General features: G+C 39.1%; 1 long non-coding RNA gene across 1 annotated transcript in view; it reads left to right on the plus strand.

Moving 5' to 3' along the window:
* Positions 1–513: 513 nt before the first annotated feature.
* Positions 514–19,469, plus strand: part of LOC134299443 (uncharacterized) — a 34,452-nt gene continuing 15,496 nt past the window's right edge. The window contains exon 1 of the long non-coding RNA XR_010006660.1: positions 514–5,382. This is a non-coding gene — a long non-coding RNA (uncharacterized LOC134299443). The remainder of the gene's footprint in view (positions 5,383–19,469) is intronic.

Here is a 19,469-nt window from a genome sequence, read left to right on the forward strand (position 1 = left end):
ATAATCTTGCCATTTCAAGCTATGTTAAAATGTACTATGGGAAATATCAGTAGTATTTCACAAAACTGATGCATAGAAATTTAGGAATAAATACCCATAGATGCAGCAAGACTTTCAATTTGTTCAGAATAGTTTGTCATTAAGATCCAGCTCATATATACTATTTATGACTTGAAATAAAGATGAAACCTTTTCTTACCTAGAACACTGCATTACAGGTTGTGTATCCCTTATCTGAATCGCTTCGGACCAGAAGTATTTTGGATTTCAGATTTTGGAATATTTGCATATACCAACGAGTTACCTGGAGATGCTGCTGCCCAGTCGCATAGTCGTTTCCGACTCTTCGTGACCTCATGGGCCAGTCCACGCCAGAGCTCCCTGTTGGCCATCACTGCCCCCATTTCCTTCAAGGTCAACCCAGTCACTTCAAGGATACCGTCCATCCATCTCGCCCTTGGTCGGCCTCTCTTCCTTTTTCCTTCCATTTTCCCTAGCATCATGATCTTTTCCAAGCTTTCCTGTCTTCCCATGATGTGGCCAAAATATTTCAACTTTGCCTCTAATATCCTTCCCTCCAGTGAGCAGCCGGGCATTATTTCCCGGATGATGGACTGGTTGGATCTTCTTGCGGTCCCAGGATTTTCCTCCAGCACCAGAGTTCAAAAGCGTCTATCTTCCTTCGGTCAACCTTCCTTATGGTCCAGCTCTCGCAACCATAGGTTACTATGGGGAATATCATTGCTTTGACTATGCGGACCTTCGTTGCCAGTGTGATGTCTCTGCTCTTCACTATTTTATCAAAGTTGGCCATTGCTCTCCTCCCAAGAAGTAAACGTCTTCTGATTTCCTGGCTGCAGTCTGCATCTGCAGTGATCTTCGCGCCTAGAAATATAAAGTCTGTCACTGCCTCCACATTTTCTCCCTCTATTTGCCAGTTATCAATAGGTGTGCTTGCCATGATCTTGGTTTTCTTGACATTTAACTGCAACCCAGCTTTTGCACTTTCTTCTTTCACCTTGGTGATAAGGCTCCTCAGCTCCTCCTCACTTTCGGCCATCAGAGTGGTATCATCTGCATACCTAAGGTTGTTAATGTTTTTTCTAGCAATTTTAATTCTGGCCTTGGAATCGTCAAGCCTCGCACGTTGCATGATATGTTCTGCGTACAAGTTGAATAGGTAGAGTGAAAGTATGCAGCCCTGTCGTACTCCTTTCCCAATCTTGAACCAGTCTGTTGTTCCGTGGTCTGTTCTTACTATGGTTACTTGGTCTTTATACAGATTTCTCAGGAGACAGACAAGGTGACTTGGTATCCCCATACCACCAAGAACATGCCACAGTTTATTATGATCCATACAGTTGAAGGTTTTAGAATAGTCAATAAAGCAGAAGTAGATGTTTTTCTGAAACTCCTCGGCTTCCTCCATTATCCAGTGGGTATTGGCAATTTGGTCTCTCATTCTTCTGCCTTTTCTGAACCCAGCTTGGACACCTGGAGATGAGACCCAATCAAAATCCAAAATCTATTTATGTTTCATGTAGCCTGAAGGTATTTTTTTAAACAATATTTTAAATTATTTTGTGCCATCAGAAAGCAAAGGTGCTTCTAATTCAGTTACCCATGTAGACAATTTTGAATTCTGGGGCATTTTGGCTTCCCAAATAAGTGTACTTAACCAGTACAAACTTCTTAGATATAGTCTTCAGACTACAGACCCAACTTTCAAGTGCCAAAGTCTGAAATCCACAACCACATCACAGCAGGACTCTCTAGAGCTTAACCTTCCTCTTTTAGGGATTGAAGACAAGTCTATACTGGCTGGTAAATCCATAGCCAGACCAGAGCAGAAATGATCTAGATTGGCTGAACCTGCTGCACTGCCAAGTTAGTGTCCATATGGTTCAGTTGGGCCAAGACTGCATGGGCCTTGCTGGATCATCAACTAACCCTTCGTGTCTCTGTCACTATGGTATTTCCCCTCTTTATTCCTGTTCATGTTAGCACTTCTGTTGATGTCAGAATGGGGTGCTCACTATGACCAGGATTGTGCATGGAGATCTGATATTGACTGGAAGTTATAATGATGATGAAACAGGCACAATTTATCCTCTTTTCAATGTACTGATGAGCACAGGGCAAGGATGAAGGTGTTCATGTCCTGTCTGGAGAGCAGACCTGTCTGAGTCTGACCCAATACAACTGTTCACACATCTGCGAAGATCTGGGCTATTTTGGAGTTGCTTTCTAGCAAGTATTTACTGACTTGTTGGTTTAATTTCTGATACTGGAAGCAATAGAATGTTGTGGGGACAGCTAGAAGTCAATTCAAGGTGAGTCTGAGTTTTTTTGCCATGTATTTCTTGCTCGTACTGTACATTTGTTAAAGAGAGAAATATTCTAAGACTCATTTTGTGAGTAAATGCATTGCTTTGAAAGGTACATAGTCTTTTAGTAGGTTTGCGTCCTTTATATTCTATGCACAATCTCTGCAGAGCCAAATTTTATATTACTAGAAATGCTTTCATAATTACACTAACCATGTGGGAACCGAAATTGTTTATTAGAGAACAGACCTCGTCAAAAAATAGCTATTGCCACTTATTGTATTCTAAATAACAATTAAACATTCTCTTTGCTTTTGGGTTAGAAAGGTTAACAATCTCTAGAGATAAATTGCTCCAAGCAAAGTAGAGGTATGTGTTGTTACTACTAAAGAACATGTCAAATGTTATAGCTTCTGTGAGCCATAGCTCCTTCAATTTTAGATGAGATAAAGGTACACAATCAGCAGCCCTATTAGAACTCTCATGTTCTTTTTGTCAATCCACTGCACCCATTTTGGTAGACCTCACCGGGAAATTAAATAATCCTGACTGACAACTGACACATTAATTGCCTTTGAGGGAGCACACCTTTAAAAAAGTAGTAATTTAAAGTCTTCTGCTTTGGAGAAAGAACCAATTTACAGCATCATCAGTCAGGGTTTTGACATGTAACTTTGCACTTGCCATTTTGTTAATAAAGAATCACACTCAAATCCTGAGAGAGAGTTTCCCTGAAGAGAAACTTAGATGTCTTTGTGAAATTAAGATGACTTTGATAGGGACATGTAATGAATGTTTAAATGAGTTATTAACCTTTCATGCCTTCAGTGGATATTACTGTGAGACAATTCATCATTGTATTGTCATAAACTGCAAAAAAGGTGAATATTGTCAAAAAATCATTTTGTGAAAAACCTTTATTTCTATCTCATCTTGAGTATAGAACCAATATACTTGCATAGAGAAATGAAATAATCCTGCAAGCTAAAGCAAGAAAAAATATTTCTATGTATATAATGGGAAGTGGATTAAAAACAAGTGGTTCAATGAGTTAAAGAGAAAGAGCATATCAATATTTTTAGGTTATTAATAATTAGGCTTATGCACTGATCACAGGATTTAGTGAGAATCTTAATCTGACATTTCAGATAACAGATTGCTTCCATTTGGACCATTTCAGAAACTATCTTCATAGATGTCACTAGAAAGTGTGAATAGTGCATATCACACCAGGTGACACCATCAGAGGAGGGTGACATTAAAATAACTGCAGCGGGAAAAAGGCCAAATAGAACGACACAATGAATTTCTACACTGGGTGAAATCAAAGCTACTGATGTCACTGACTGTTCTATTTATCTCATATCCCAAGCCTAATCTGAAATTTTGAAATCTGAAAAAAAAAATGGTTTCCACTATCACTAGAAATCAAAACATTGTTGAAACCTCCTGCCCATTTATCACAACTGGAAATATATGGCAGTCACAGTTACCCTTTCAGAGATTATACCTGCTCATTCATTACAAATTTTTGTACAGTGCATTACTTTTAGGGAAATTCATTAGAGATGAATTTGTATGTTACAGACAGAATGGGGGAAGGGCTGTGTTACTTATCTGGTTAATTGGTTCTGGATATTCCATAAGACATGCTGTGGAACTATCCAAATTTCCTCAACAAAGTGTAGATAAGGAATAGACGGCATACAAGAAGCCAATATTTAATCAAATAAGAGTTGGCAAAGAAGAGATAATGGAAATAAACTCCAAACAACACTCCTAAGGGAAAGAAAAGATTTGTTTAAAAGCCATACATTGATCAAGCTGCCTCACTTCAAAAAGAAATATTTTACAGTACTTGATTTAGGCTGTTTTTAAAAGAACTTGGCAGTTAGCCTCATTAAACTCAATGTGATTTACCTCTTCATGAACATGTATAGCATAGCATTGTTAGAACAGAATGAAAATTATTGCAAATGTACATATGTTAGTGTTGCATTGAAGGAAATATAAGTGTTGGCCTTGAATTAAGGGCAGATTTTCTAGCTTTAAAGCTTTGTGACCATACAATGAACCTTGTTGACCTGGAAAATGGACCTCAAGATTCCTATAGTTCTCCCTTTGAAAGAAAGCAAACCACTCACTGCTTTTCCACTTCCCAAATACAACATAATCCCCATAGGGTACTCAATATGTAATGCTGCTTTCATGTATGTCAACTATTCCTTCTGAATATGGAAAAGAATTAATGGAAACATTTTTTTTTCTGGAATGAATGCTCATCATGGTTGCTAAAATTAGTCTTTGTGCCCAAGGAAATCTTAAAGATGACACAAAAATAATTTCTAGCAACTGTAACTATCATCCTGTACTGTTTCAGATATGTAACTCTGTCCAATATCTGCTTCTTATCCTCAGAATCCACATAATGTTTGTAAGAACCAAGGCTGATGGATCAATATAGTATGCTCATAAAATACTATATTCTGACTACTTGTTTTCTTGATCTATTTTTATATATTGCATCAACTGTTCACTCTTGTATATGTGTGCAGGTTTCAAGATCACAACTACTACAAAATGAATGCATCTGTTCAGAGCCAGCCCTAGGTATTTTTCAAGTGTAGGCAAACAGAATTTTGGCACCTCCCCCCCAAACCAATCACTGAAAAATAAAAGTGTTGGATAAGTGAAAATGTTGGATAATAAGGGATTAAGGAAAAGCCTATTAAACATCAAATTACATTAAGATTTTACAAATTACAAGAAATCAACAGAAAAAGCAGTCTCGACTGCGCCCCCGTATGTTTTGCGCCCGAAGCGACTGCTTAATTCGCCTCATTGTTGGACTGGCTCTGCATGTGTTAATCTTACACATAATATACAAGATTAATCTTTCTTTCATTTTGTTGTTACTTCACCTCTGTAATTCTATTGGAGTAAAAGAGAGCTAAGAACCAATCAGCACAGCCATAGGGCTTGCATACACTTGTAAAAACTCCTGGAATCACTTAAATGGAAGATTGGCTGTCTTCATAATGTACAATGACTTCTGGTGAGTATCCCATTTTTTAAATTAAAACTCAATTTGTCACATTTTGCGCAAAATTCAAGGATATTCTGGAGTTTTCTGGAAACTCTAGAGTATCCTGTGGCTTTGGGACAGTCTAGCCAGCTATACTGGGTCTGATTTGGCCCAATTTGTGGTCCAGATTGGACACTGGCACCATTATCCTTTCCCTGCATTTATCAGAATCTGATGCCATCACTCCCAGTCAGCCATGGAGTTCTGTGAAAGCTCCTGACCATTGCAGAAGCCTCTGCTGACATCTGAATGGGATACCAACACAACTAGAATGGAGGAGGAATTCCCCTTCTCGCTGGTCATGTCACCTCTGCCAATGTAAAAATTGTGAACCCACATGAACAGGAAGTACAAAAGCAGATCAGTCCTGCTCCTTCATGCTGGTTGCATGTCTGTGGTTTTCCACAGACATGCCAGAACTCCAGATGGAGTTTTGTGAGAAGTTAGGAGAAACGGTGGCAGTGACACCGATGAGGTGAAATATGGGCCACTCCAGCAGAGCAGATGTACTTTTCATCCATTTGAACAATGACCTTAGATTTGATACAAACACATCAGATCTGGGGCTGCTCTAGGGCATATTTGCACCAGGTTAAACTGGCTAGTATTAATGATCAGAGTTAGAAATATCAAAATTGAAAGTTAATTTGATAATATTAGGTGTTAGAAAATGGAAAATGAATTGACTATCATGAACACTAATGTTTGAAATTGTTTAATTAAGTTGTCATTAATTAGCTCATCATTCAAAACATGTGTTTGATGCCAGCCATGGGACTTATAGATAATTGCATGAAGGTTGTCATGGTTAACCTTGGTAGAGAACACTTTATTACTGTTTTATATTAAACATCCTTTTATGCTTTTAAAGTAGCATTCGTCCAACCTTGAATTTGAGGCTAACTAGGCCATAACTGAATCGTTATCTAAAAATGGTGGGACTCCAACACATCTGGGCATTGTAAGGCTGGGAAATGCTGTCCTAATGCTTGGGATCTCATTGTGCAACTTCTTAAAAGAAATTTGTCACTCATCTATAGCTATTTTCTTTCTGCCTTTCCAACTTGTATGACTCATTCATTTTTCAAATGTCTCCTTTGTAAGAGGTTAATATAAGAGTGATGTATTTCAGTTTGGATTCACTACAAGTACAACAGCAAATGGATAGTTACAAAGATTGTTCAGTAAATGAAAAGTGGAGAATTCTTATTGTTAAATTCTCCAAATTATCTGAATATGCAGGACACAGTTTTCTGCTCAACTAAATTATTTCATTATTTATCTTGCTCCCAGCCAAGTAGCAAGTTTTGCAAAGTTCAGTAGCAGAGTATATATTTTTATTCCAGAGTCAGGGACCTCAATTACTATCTGCAGCATTTGCAGCTTTAACAAGACATGGAAGAAAGCCTGTATAGACGTTTGGTGTTGGATTAGAACACTGGGGGTCTCTTTATATTGGTCCTATACACCACATTGAATAAGATGTTGCTCACTGGACATCCAGACATCATTGAGGGAATTCAGGTCTGTGTGGTAGGACAAAATCAGTTAACCCAGGCTCCTTCTACACTGCCATATAAAATCCAGATTATGTGCTTTGAACTGGGTTATATGGCAGTGTAACTCATATAATCTAGTTCAAAGCAAATAATGCAGAATTGATTTAGAATCATAGAATCATAGAATAGTAGAGTTGGAAGAGACCTCATGGGCCATCCAGTCCAACCACCTGCCAAGAAGCAGAAATCGCATTCAATTTCTGCTTTGATGATCTGGATTATATGGTAGTGTGGTAGGGGCCCTAGTTTTATTGCATGGTAGGAGAAGTCAGTGAATGCTCTGGAATTTCAGTGAAATTCTGGAGCAGACCTGAACTTCAGGGGTTTGAGAAACAAAGAGGACTGAAAGTAGGCTGAGGGAACACATCCAGACATGATTAAAAAGACCAGAAAATCACTTTTTTTTTCTTTCTGATTTTATTTTAGAAATCCATATAAGGTTTTGTTTATCTCAGAATATTTATTGTCTGCTTCTGATACAAAGAATTTGTATATCATCTTTATATGAACCAAGTATAAAACTGGATTAAAATAAAAGACCAGGTCTATTCAGTCTGGACATACTTTAAGACTACAATCCTGTCATCCCTTGAAGAATGTTCCATAAATTAAAAAAATGCATGGGGTCTTTTGTTGTGATGGGGGTATTATTCCCGCCTTTCCAGATATTTTTGTACCATTGGCAATTAAATAATAATAATAATAATAATAGCTGATAAGGAGAAGACCTGGTTATGGCTCACGAATGGGACCCTGAAGAAGGAGACAGAAGGCCTGATCCTTGCAGCCCAGGAGCAAGCCATCAGAACAAATGCAATTAAGGCCAAGATCAAAAAATCAGCTGATGACCCAAAATGCAGACTGTGCAAGGAAACCGATGAAACCATTGATCATATCCTCAACTGCTGTAAGAAAATCGCACAGACAGACTACAAACAGAGGCACAACTATGTGGCCCAAATGATTCATTTGAACTTATGCCTCAAGTCCCACCTCCCAGAAGTAAAGAACTGGTGGGATCACAAACCTGCAAAAATATTGGAAAATGAGCACGCAAAGATACTGTGGGACTTCCGAATCCAGACTGACAAAGTTCTTGAACACAACACACCAGACATCACAGTTGTGGAAAAGAAAAAGGTTTGGATCATTGATGTTGCCATCCCAGGTGACAGTCGCATTGACGAAAAACAACAGGAAAAACTCAGCCGCAATCAGGACCTCAAGATTGAACTGCAAAGACTCTGGCAGAAACCAGTGCAGGTGGTCCCGTGGTGATCAGCACATTGGGTGCCATGCCAAAAGATCTCAGCCGGCATTTGGAAACAGTAGACATTGACAAAATTACGATCTGCCAACTGCAAAAGGCCACCCTGCTGGGATCTGCACGCATCATCCGAAAATACATCACACAGTCCTAGACACTTGGGAAGTGTTCGACTTGTGATTTTGTGAAACGAAATCCAGCATATCTATCTTGTTTGCTGTGTCATACAATAATAATAATAATAATAATAATAATAATTATTATTATTATTATTATTATTATTATTATTATTATTATTTTTCTATCCCACCACCATCTCCCCGAAGGAACTCAGGGCAGCTAGCATGGGGCCAAGCCCAAAGGATAGGAAGAGGTGAAAAAAGGAGAGACATATTGTGAATCTACTGAGGCAAACTGGTGAAATGTTTGGATGATGCAAAGTTTTTCCATTCACCTAACATTCCTCTGGAAAAGTATCACCTAATGTTTACCTCCCATTTCAATGAATGTGAGGAAAATAATTTATTTATTTTCCTCTGGTGTCGATACGAGAAGGCCCTCCATTGTGCATGGGGCAGGGTACAGACCGCATTGTAAGTGGTCTGTGGTTTGCTCTTCCCCACACTTGCATGTTGTGGACTCCACTTTGTAGTCCCATTTCTGAAGATTGGCTCTGCACCTTGTGGTGCCAGAGCAGTCTGTTGAGTGCCTCCCATGTCGCACAGTCTTCTGTGTGCCCAGAGGGGAGTTTTTCATCCGGTCTCAACCATGGTTTGAGATTCGAGGTTTGAGGAAAATAATGAAAGTAAATAAAATAAAATTATATCTGAATGGGTGTGGAGAGAACAAGAAAAAAAATGCCATGTCTCTCTCCATTTGTCCTTGAAGCTTTGGCAGGACTGTGGATGTTTGCTCCACACACATACACACATAGATGCACATATGCGATCATTGCTTTAAGAACTATAACAATTGTAAATAGCACCTAGGGAAGAGTATATTTGGAGGGGGAATAATATATGTTAAAACAGATCTTTAGAACTGACATAGAGAAATCAACGGGATTACAAATTGAACATTTTACAGTTGCAAAACACTTTCAAAAGAAAAGATGTTACATTATTCTACACAGTTGGAAGTGAGGGCTGAACAAAGGTGCAAGGCAATTATCCACTACAGGGAGTGTGTGTCCGTTTGACACAATCCTGTGACAATTACATGAAGAATGTTGCCCTTTGCTGAAATGTGTTTGCTCTTGTTATTTGTCATTTTCGCCATCATGTCAGCGTTTTCAAATTTAAAAGTTAAATCATAGCAAATTGTCACAGTGGTTGTTCAGGCAGTGTTAGAACTACATTTATGTGATTGTTTTAGTAAATGGCTCATTGGAAAAATATTTTCTGCTCAGTTGAAAGTTTTGCTGCAGGGGCAACAGCATATGAATCTGAAATACAAATTCAAGCTATTCGTGTGTAAAGATTGACCTTTCCCTGATATATACTTAACCAAAATAATATTCTTGGAGTTACCTCCAAAAAGAAAGTTGACTCTGCTAAGAAACATTTAAGTGGGGTTTTTTTTTTGTCTTCCAATCCACACCATTGCTACAGATCTTGAAATTTCTCCTCCTCCCCCACAGATTTTATTTTTGGTCAAAAGGACAAAAAGTGGTAAACAACCATTTATATAACATTAACTCAAATGTCTAATTAACATTTTTTTAGACATTTTCTGTTATTTGTTGCTTAAAATAGTTTGTAACATCATTGACATGCAATCACAAAATACTAGCAACAAATTAATTCTTTTCCTTGTTCTATGCGAGCAACAGAGTTTTAAATAATCCCTAAATACAGTAGAGTCTCACTTATCCAAGCTAAATGGGCCGGCCAAAGCTTGGATAAGCAAATATCTTGGATAATAAGGAGGGATTAAGGAAAGCCTATTAAACATCAAATTAGGTTATGATTTTACAAATTAAGCACCAAAACATCATGTTTTACAACAAATTTGACAGAAAAAAGCAGTTTATTACACAGTAATGTTATATTGTAATTACTGTGTTTACAAATTTAGCACCAAAATATCACAATATATTGAAAACATTGACTACAAAAATGGCTTGGATAATCCAGAAACTTGGATAAGCGAGGCTTGGATAAGTGAGACTCTACTGTATTTCAAAATAAGGTTCGGTAAATCGCAGCCATTTTTAATTCACTGGATAAGGCAGCACAAGTAATGGATCAACCAGATGCATATATGATAGAAGGATAAAGACAAACCAAAATACAAACAAGTGGCTGAGTTTTGACCCTCCCCACCCTTTCTCATTCCTGTCTCTTATAGCTCAGAGCTACCATTTCTATTCATTTAATATTTGTTAAACACCAGTTTAACAAGTGAGAAAAATGCACTGAATGTAGGATTCAAATTCAGCATGCATCCCTAAATTAACAAGATAGAGTTGGACAAAACAGATGTTTTCAGTGTTTTCATATATGCAGTTCTGCACTTTCAGCATTATTGTTGCTGTGTGGCTTTCAGTGTTTTCTGATTTATGGAAACCATAAAATGAAACTGTCATGTGATTTCCTTGCCAAACTTTATTTAGAGGGGAATTGCCATTGCCTTCCTTTAATGCTATGAGTGTATGACTTGTCCAATACCACCCAGTGCATTTCCATGATCAAGAGGGGATTTGCACCCTCGTTTCTCAGAATCCTAATTCTGAACTTAGGTCACCAGACCACTGCTGCCTTTTAGAAAAGTACACATTTAAAAAAATATGAAAGAGAAATAGACTATGCATGGGCAGCTTGTGATTGTAATGTGGAATTACCCTGTATTAAGTTGTAAATAAGGTGTACGTTAGATGTTTCCCTGCTTTGATCACAATCTGCCAGTAACTCCATGATAGAAAAGATGAGTGTCTTTCTATCAGGATTGCCCTTCATTTTCTACATATTTAGTCTAACTGACTCCTAACACTAAGAATATGATTTGGGTTTTGATCATATTATGGTATACCGTGATAAATATTTGCGACAGATAGAATGTGAACTGCTGAAACTGAGCAGAAGTATAGAATATAGGACCCAATGCTTGCATTATTATGCACAATATAGCATTTCATGACCATCATGAAAAGCATGGATCTGCTTCAACGTGCTCTCTGAGCAACAAATTCCATTTGTACTGAGTTAAAACAGTGAACCGAGAACAAAGAGATATTTATGTGCATCTTCCATCATGGACAGATCCTGGTAAGGATTCTCATCTTTAATGAGAAAGGGTGTCTTGATAGCCTGATACATCACACTAAAAATAAATAAACAATACAGTGAATCCTTCCCCCGTAATTTTTGGTTTGAGGAAGGACAAATCTACACAAAAAAACTGGCTTTGGGGAAAAAACTTTGAGTATAAAACTGTACATTGGGTACAAAAACACTGTTGTATGCAAACAAGTTAATGTGAAAAAAGCATGAGGGTTATTTTTGCACAATTTTTATTCAAAAGAGAAATAAAGGAAGAAATGTGAAGTGCATCAACAGCAAAAACAGCCTCTCAACAAATACACAATCATTGTTGAATTGTGAATCTTATATAGTGATGAGAATACTTTTGAGATTATTTGTTCCTACATGCAACATGGAAATTAGCAACACTCTAGGTTTTTTTTTTTGTGAGCTTTAGCTAACTTCTGCTAGTGCAGAAAACCAGGTAGTACACTGTCAGATGCTGAAAAATTTCAATTATTTCTCATTAGTTCATAGGATTCTTCTACTGGCATGGTGGAGATAGAAAATGACAGTCTCTGGAATTGACAAATATTCCATATATTTGATATAATTATTTCAATATAACTTTCAGTTCTCAGCCTTGAGTCTCTAGTCCTCAGATTTACAGGGAGTAATTTCAGGATGAAAGTGCTGTCTTAAAAATGTGTTTTCCCATGCAATTTGGATGCTTTTGCTGAGATTGGCAAAGGTGCTGAGCAATGCCCAGAGGCTATCCAGAGTTCCGTGGCCACAAATAATTTCAAATGTTGCAGAGTGCAGAACAAACAGGATGGCGGCATCTGCCCATGTGAAGAGTGGAGGTGTTTCCAAATCATAACCAGCCACACCCATCCCACAATTTTTCTTACATGAGGTAAAAGTGGGTCAGCTGGTTTTAGTAAAGGTAAAGGTTTTCCCCTGATGTTAAGTCCAGTCGTGACCGACTCTGGGGGTTGGTGCTCATCTCCATTTCTAAGCCAAAGAGCCGGCGTTGTCCATAAACACCTCCAAGGTCATGTGGCCGGCATGACTGCATGGAGCACCGTTACCTTCCCACAGGAGTGGTACCTATTGATCTACTCACATTTGCATGTTTTCGAGCTGCTAGGTTGGCAGGAGCTGGGGCTAAGAGCGGGCGCGAATTCCGCTCCCGGGATTTGAACCTGGGACCTTTTGGTCCATAAGTTCAGCAGTTCAGCGCTTTAACACAGTGTGCCATCAGGGGGCCCTGCTGGTTTTACCTTATGTTAAAAGCCAGAAGTCTCTGGATTTCCAGGAATTACTTCTGGCCTACTTTGGAGTGAGTGGCCAATGCAGACAAGCCTTTATTCACAGTTTGTTTATCTGCTGTTAGGTTGTGCTTTAAATAACACATTCAGCAAACAAACCACAGTTTCTTCTCAATAGGGAAAGTGTTTCTACTATCTGTACCATCTGTACTAGTGAAAAGACAAAAGTCTGTTCAATAAATAATGTGCTGAAAATTCTATTTTAAATACATTCATAATCTTGAATCTCAATCGTATGTTAACTGTCTACAGCAAAAAAAATTAACAAAGAAAGACAAGAAGTGCTTGAACTAAATGGCATGACTTTTAAACCTCTGGTGGCTCAGTGTGTTAAAGCACTGAGCTGCTGAACTTGTGTTTGACTGGTATATACGGGACATCAGGTCATTTCAGTTTATTTTGAAGAAAATACCAACATTTATTATTTTTTTAAGGATTGAGAGAACTTGAGATTTAATAGAATGTATGTGTGATAGAATGGAGCCTCCAGTGGCTCAGTGCATTAAAGCGCTGAGCTGCTGAACTTGCAGACCGAAAGATCCCAGGTCCAAACCCGGGGAGCGGAGTGAGTGCCCGCTGTTAGCTCCAGATTCTGCCAACCTAGCAGTTCGAAAACATGCCAGTGTGAGTAGATCAATAGGTACCGCTCTGACGGGAAGGAAACATTGTTACATGTAGTCTTGCTGGCCACATGATCTTGGAGGTGTCTATGGACAACGCCGGCTCTTCGGCTTAGAAATGGAGATGAGCACCAACCCCCAGAGTCAGACACGACTGGACTTAACCTCAGGGGAAACATTTACCTTTTTACCTTTAATGCCCCAGCTTACTTCTATTTTGCTATCAGAGATTTACAAGTCATTCTGGTTATATGGCAAGCTATGTGACAAGACTGTTATGTTTATAGCCTCAGGATTGAAGCTAACATAAGGTTGTACCCCAGGGCATAGCTATAAAGTAGTTGGAAGTCTGTGGCTTTTTTGTCTTATTTCATGGAAGAAGAAGAAAACGCTCCCTTTAAAGACATTGATCATTATGAAAGCTTATCCAACATCAAAACAAAATGAATGTTCAGTGAGGTGAATGATGTGTGTGTTGGAGACTTTTTTTGGCCTTGGTCAAATGTAGCAATTCCAAGGTGAATGTTTAAACCATATAATATTAGCCCTCAAGCAAATGCTACTTAATTGGATTGTGAATCACCTTACTCAATAATAACCCACCAACATAAAGTGTATAATGACCTCTAATAGTATGTGCAATACCATCCTACAGACCTGGATACAAATAAAATCAGGCTTTACATAACAGTCCAAAATACTGTATCCAGTATACTAAAGGTTGCTTCTGAAAACCCAGTTTCAGAACTGGAAAATTAATTAAAAGGTTAAACAAAGACTTTAGCAAAGTGGGCCAATTTTTCCCCCTTTTGCTTTGGCATGTTTCCCTTTTTAATCTGATCAATTAAGCTACTGAATAGTATATTGATCATCTATGTTTACCTATGTTGCAGCAAGGTTAAAACAATGCCAGCCACAGGACAAAGTGACAATACTTATTGACTCACAGCAGCTACTTTGAGATTTTGAAAAGTTCTAAGCTGGATGGATTTACTTGGACAAAGTCTGCTTTGTGTCTTAAATTAGGACTCTGGACAGAGAGAGATATGAGACATGGTCAAAAATCAGAATAGAATTAAGATCAATTACACAGCATGTCAAACAGCAGCAGCAACATTTCTTCATTATCTTTGGACCTTTGCTTTTTAAACCAATTCATCTAAAACAAGGTATAAAGAAAGATGGCATCAAATATAAACTTAACTGGGAATAAACCACATTGAAAATTATGGAATGTATTTCTGAGTAATACTGAAAAAGAGATTAGGTTAATTTTTTTTTGTTTTCAGTCTACCTGGTGACACAGTGTGTTAAAGCGCTGAGCTGCTGAATTTGCGGACCAAAAGGTCCCAGGTTCAAATCCCGGGAGTGGAATGAGCACCCACTATTAGCTCCAGCTTCTGCCAACCTAGCAGTTCGAAAACATGCAAATGTGAGTAGATCAATAGGCACCGCTCCGGCGGGAAGGTAACGGTGCTTCATGCAGTCATGCTGGCCACATGACCTTGGAGGTGTCTACGGACAATGCCAGCTCCTTGGCTTAAAATGGAGATGAGCACCAACCCCCAGAGCAGGTCACGACTGGACTTAACGTCAGGGGAAACCTTTATCTTTAAATCAGTTTAGGGCAGATGCTAACATTGAAACCATAGCATTGTTTGTGAAAGAGACCCCTCTTTGTTAAAAAGGACAAATAATAACCGCTAATTTGCTGGATATGTAGTGGTTGCCTGGAAAAGGGCTTGTGGCAATTTGAATCAGACAAGAGCCAGTTCTGAGTTAAGATTTGAAATCTGGAGGTTCAGTCTGAAGATGATTAAGGGCTTGTCTATACAAGCTCCAAATCCCGGAATCACCACAAATGATTCCGTAGAGTATTGTTGGCTGCCTTCATGATGCAGAGTGGTTTCTAGTGTATATCACAAGGTTTTATGGTGCAAGCCAACTTTGCTCTTTTTTGATAAAGTCAGGAGATACTTCTGAGTTTGATAGAAAATCCTGAGAATCCCGGAGCTTTGAGGCAATCTGGACACTGGGATTGTGTCTGACTTGGACTGATCTTCTGTCCAGATTGAAGACTGGTACCATCACCCTTTTCCTGTCCATGTCACCACTGCCAATGTCTAGATAATTGTGGAGCTCCGGCCCAGCTTCTGGCCATCATGGGCACCTCTACTGATGTCCAGTGGAGCGAGCACACTTCTGCTCCAGTTGGGCAATGTTTTCCCCATGTGATGGTGGAACCATCGCCGCATGCACCTGCCATTTTCCTATGCTTGCAGACAAAATGTCATGGTGGGGGGGCATGTGATAAGGTCCTAAGAGCCAAAGAAAACTGGCAAGCAGGGGATAGATAAGAAAGCACAGGGTTACTTAAACTTTTACATTCGGGAAGCCTTTTGCTCCAAGAAATGTTTATGTGACTCTGGATATAGGTAAAGGTAAAGGTTTCCCCTGACGTTAAGTCCAGTCGTGTCCAACTCTGGTGGTTGGTGCTCAGATGCTGGAGCTAATAGCAGGTGCTCATTCTGCTCCCCGGATTTGAACCTGGGACCTTTCGGTCTGCAACTTCAGCAGCTCAGCGCTTTAACAGACTGAGCCATTGGAGGCGCCGACTCTGGGTATATGGTTGTTTAAAAATCAAACATTTACTGATTTTAAAAAATAGCTTTTGGAAGACTAATTAAACAGATGAATTGTGAATACATCTAAAGCATCTTCTGCAGTATCCACTCATAGGCAATCTCTTGTGACTGAGAATGATTGTCTTCCAGAGGTTGAGTCTTGACGGTGCAGCTGTAAATGACTGTGAACATCTATTCTGGATCTGCATGGTCTTTCACAATGAGGACATAGATTTCCAGATGAAAGGCAGTCATGAAAAGGATTTGTTTGATGAGCCTTCCTCGTGGCATATTTATTCCTTTTGCCCTTTTCAAAATTCGCAGCACGAATTATACCAAAAAAATTGGTATAAACCCCAAGAACTGGGAAGCCTTGGCCCTAGAGTGTTCTAACTGGAGGTCAGATGTTCATAACACTCTAGGGCCAAGGCTTCCCAGTTCTTGGGGTTTATACCGATTTTTTTAAGGTTAGCTTTAAGCCCATATTTTAATTTTCTTCTTTTTTTGTCAACTGACATTCCATTTTCCATTTTTGAGTTGAAAACAAAGTAACTGCTTTGGTAGATAGTGATCAGACATTTGGACAATGTGGCCAGTTCAGTGAAGTTGATGGTGGAGAATCATTGATTCAGTGTTGCTGGTCTTTGCTTCTTTCAGAACAGTGACATTTGTCCACTTTTGAAGGCAACACCTGCACAACAGATTTGTGTAAATGTCTAAAACAGCCACTCAGTGACATTCAGAAAATGTTTACTGTTGCCGATTTTTTTGTGAAACCCACATTGAGCTGTGGGACCCCATTTGTGATCAGATCCCCCAGATTAAAAAGCAATGGGCAAGTAGAGTGGGGAGGCAAGTAATGGTGGAATATTATGGCAAAAAAGATTTAAAAAGTGGAAGGGAATGCTACAAACAATTATTAAGCCCCTGACTTGACATGTTCAGGATACCACTTACTGGTTTCTACTTTTTTTGCAGATCTTCAGAAACCCAAATAAACTTTTCAGTGGACCTATCTTTTATTCCATTAGTTTTAGAGAATAATCTTTTTGCATCAGAAGGTATCAAAACCAACTAACAGAACTTAAATGGACCCAGAGCTTTATCTAAACCCAATACATAATTCTTCAAATGCCATTGTTCAAAATTGTAAGTTATCTGAGCTAAAGTACATTTCTACACATGCTGAGCATCTGCATAGGACTTTATTCCCAACTAAATTTTGTTGAATATAATCATTTTATACTATTGCAATATTTTGAAGTGCTTCACCAACTTTATATATCATTTTAAATAGCTGTGTGTAAGGTACAGGTACCAATTATCATGGAGAGATAAAAAGAACAGCCTGTACTTACTAAATATCTATGCTACTATTTCATTGCCTCTGCTCAGACTATTCTCTCCTCTTCTGTTTTAGAGAGAAACTCAATTAATATCAGAAAAGGAAAAAGAAATGATGATGATAGCAATCCGACTATTGTGATTTATTTTAGAATATAGAGGGATACACCTGTAGGTCCTGACACTCAATCTGAAGACTGGTGAAAAAGAAAGTTAAAACACTTTAACCTGTTATTCATGTGTAACTGATATATAAATAAGAAAGGCTAACACATGTTAGTGCTATTTAAGCTATCAGTGCAGTGCAAGCTATGTAAATTGTTTCTAGCAAATAGGTCATATAAATTAGGAATGAGTAAGAATTTCACTATGCAGCCCCTGGTGGTGCAGCGTATTAAAGCACTGAGCTGCTGAATTTGCAGACCAAAAGGTCGCTGGTTCGAATCCCGGGAGCAGAATGAGCGCCTGCAGTTAGCTCCAGCATCTGCCAACTTAGAAATTCAAAAACGTGCAAATGTGAGTAGATCAATAGGTACCGCCCTGGTGGGAAGGTAACAGTGCTCCACACAGTCATGCTGGCCACATGATCTTGGAGGTGTCTACGGACAATGCTGGCTCTTCGGCTTAGAAATGGAGATGAGCACCAACCCCCAGAGTCGGACATGACTAGACCTAACGTCAGGGGAAACCTTTATATTTACCTACCTTTAGAATTTCATTTCAATTTGTTTTTAGCAGATTTTACTAAATATTTGTAAATGAATTTCTATTTAGAAAGGGAAGACATTTGAGTGCTTAACTCTTACAAGCTTGAGGTTGCTCCACCATGTATGTGTGTTTGAAACATGTAAATCCTGAATCAAGCCCCCCTTTTCCCCAAGAAACTCCTCATCTATCACACTTGTATGACAGTGCATACTAGAAATAGCTGTTCATTTGTGTTTGACAGATATAAACGGGACATCAGGTCATTTCAGTTTATTTTGAAGAAAATACCAACATGTATTATTTTTTTAAGGATTGAAAGAACTTGAGATTTAATAGAATGTATGTGTGATAGAATGGAGCCTCCGGTGGCTCAGTGCATTAAAGCGCTGAGCTGCTGAACTTGCAGACCGAAAGATCCCAGGTTCAAACCCGGGGAGCGGAGTGAGCGCCCGCTGTTAGCTCCAGCTCCTGCCAACCTAGCAGTTCAAAAACATGCAAATGTGAGTAGATCAATAGGTACTGCTCCAGCGGGAAGGTAACGGCGTTCCATGCAGTCATGCCGGCCCCATGACCTTGGAGGTATCTATGGACAACGCCGGCTCTTTGGCTTAGCAATTGAGATGAGCACCAACCCCCAGAGTCGGACAAGACTGGACTTAACGTCAGGGGAAACCTTTACCTTTACTTATGTGTGATAGAAGGTGAACATAGATATTTCTAATATGAATTACTCACTATCGTCACAAGCTGGCAGGTATGGTAAGGCATTCAAAATATTCTTGATTTTTTTTACATGTTCATTGGTGACTGTCCTTACCTATTGCAATCCAAGGACAAAGGTTGTTGTGTAAAAGGGTAGTGAATGCCTTCTTCCACAATGCCCCCGAAAGTACATAAGCTGTGTATGTCACCTACAGTGTAGGATATTGGAATTTTTTTTACAGCTAGTAGCAAAAAAAAAAAAAGCTCTGGAAAAATACCACATCCTGATTATGGTTTTAACCACAATTGTTTCAAACTCCTGTCCATCCATAGTAAAGGTAAAGGTTTCCCCTGACGTTAAGTCCAGTCATGTCTGACTCTGGGGGTTGGTGCTCATCTCTGCATGGCTGCATGGAGCGCCGTTACTTTCCCACCGGAGTGGTACCTATTGATCTACTCACATTGGCATGTTTTCGAACTGCTAGGTTGGCAGGAGCTGGAGCTAACAGCGGGTGCTCAAGCCGCTCCCAGGATTTGAACCTGAGACCTTTTGGTCTGTAAGTTCAGCAGCTCAGCGCTTTAATGCACTTCACCACTGGGGCTCTTTCCGTACATAAGAAAAATAGCCAACTAGGCACCTTAGAAACATCTATAGCTGCT

This window comes from Anolis carolinensis, chromosome 5, assembly GCF_035594765.1.
Source record: "Anolis carolinensis isolate JA03-04 chromosome 5, rAnoCar3.1.pri, whole genome shotgun sequence".
NCBI lineage: Eukaryota > Metazoa > Chordata > Lepidosauria > Squamata > Dactyloidae > Anolis > Anolis carolinensis.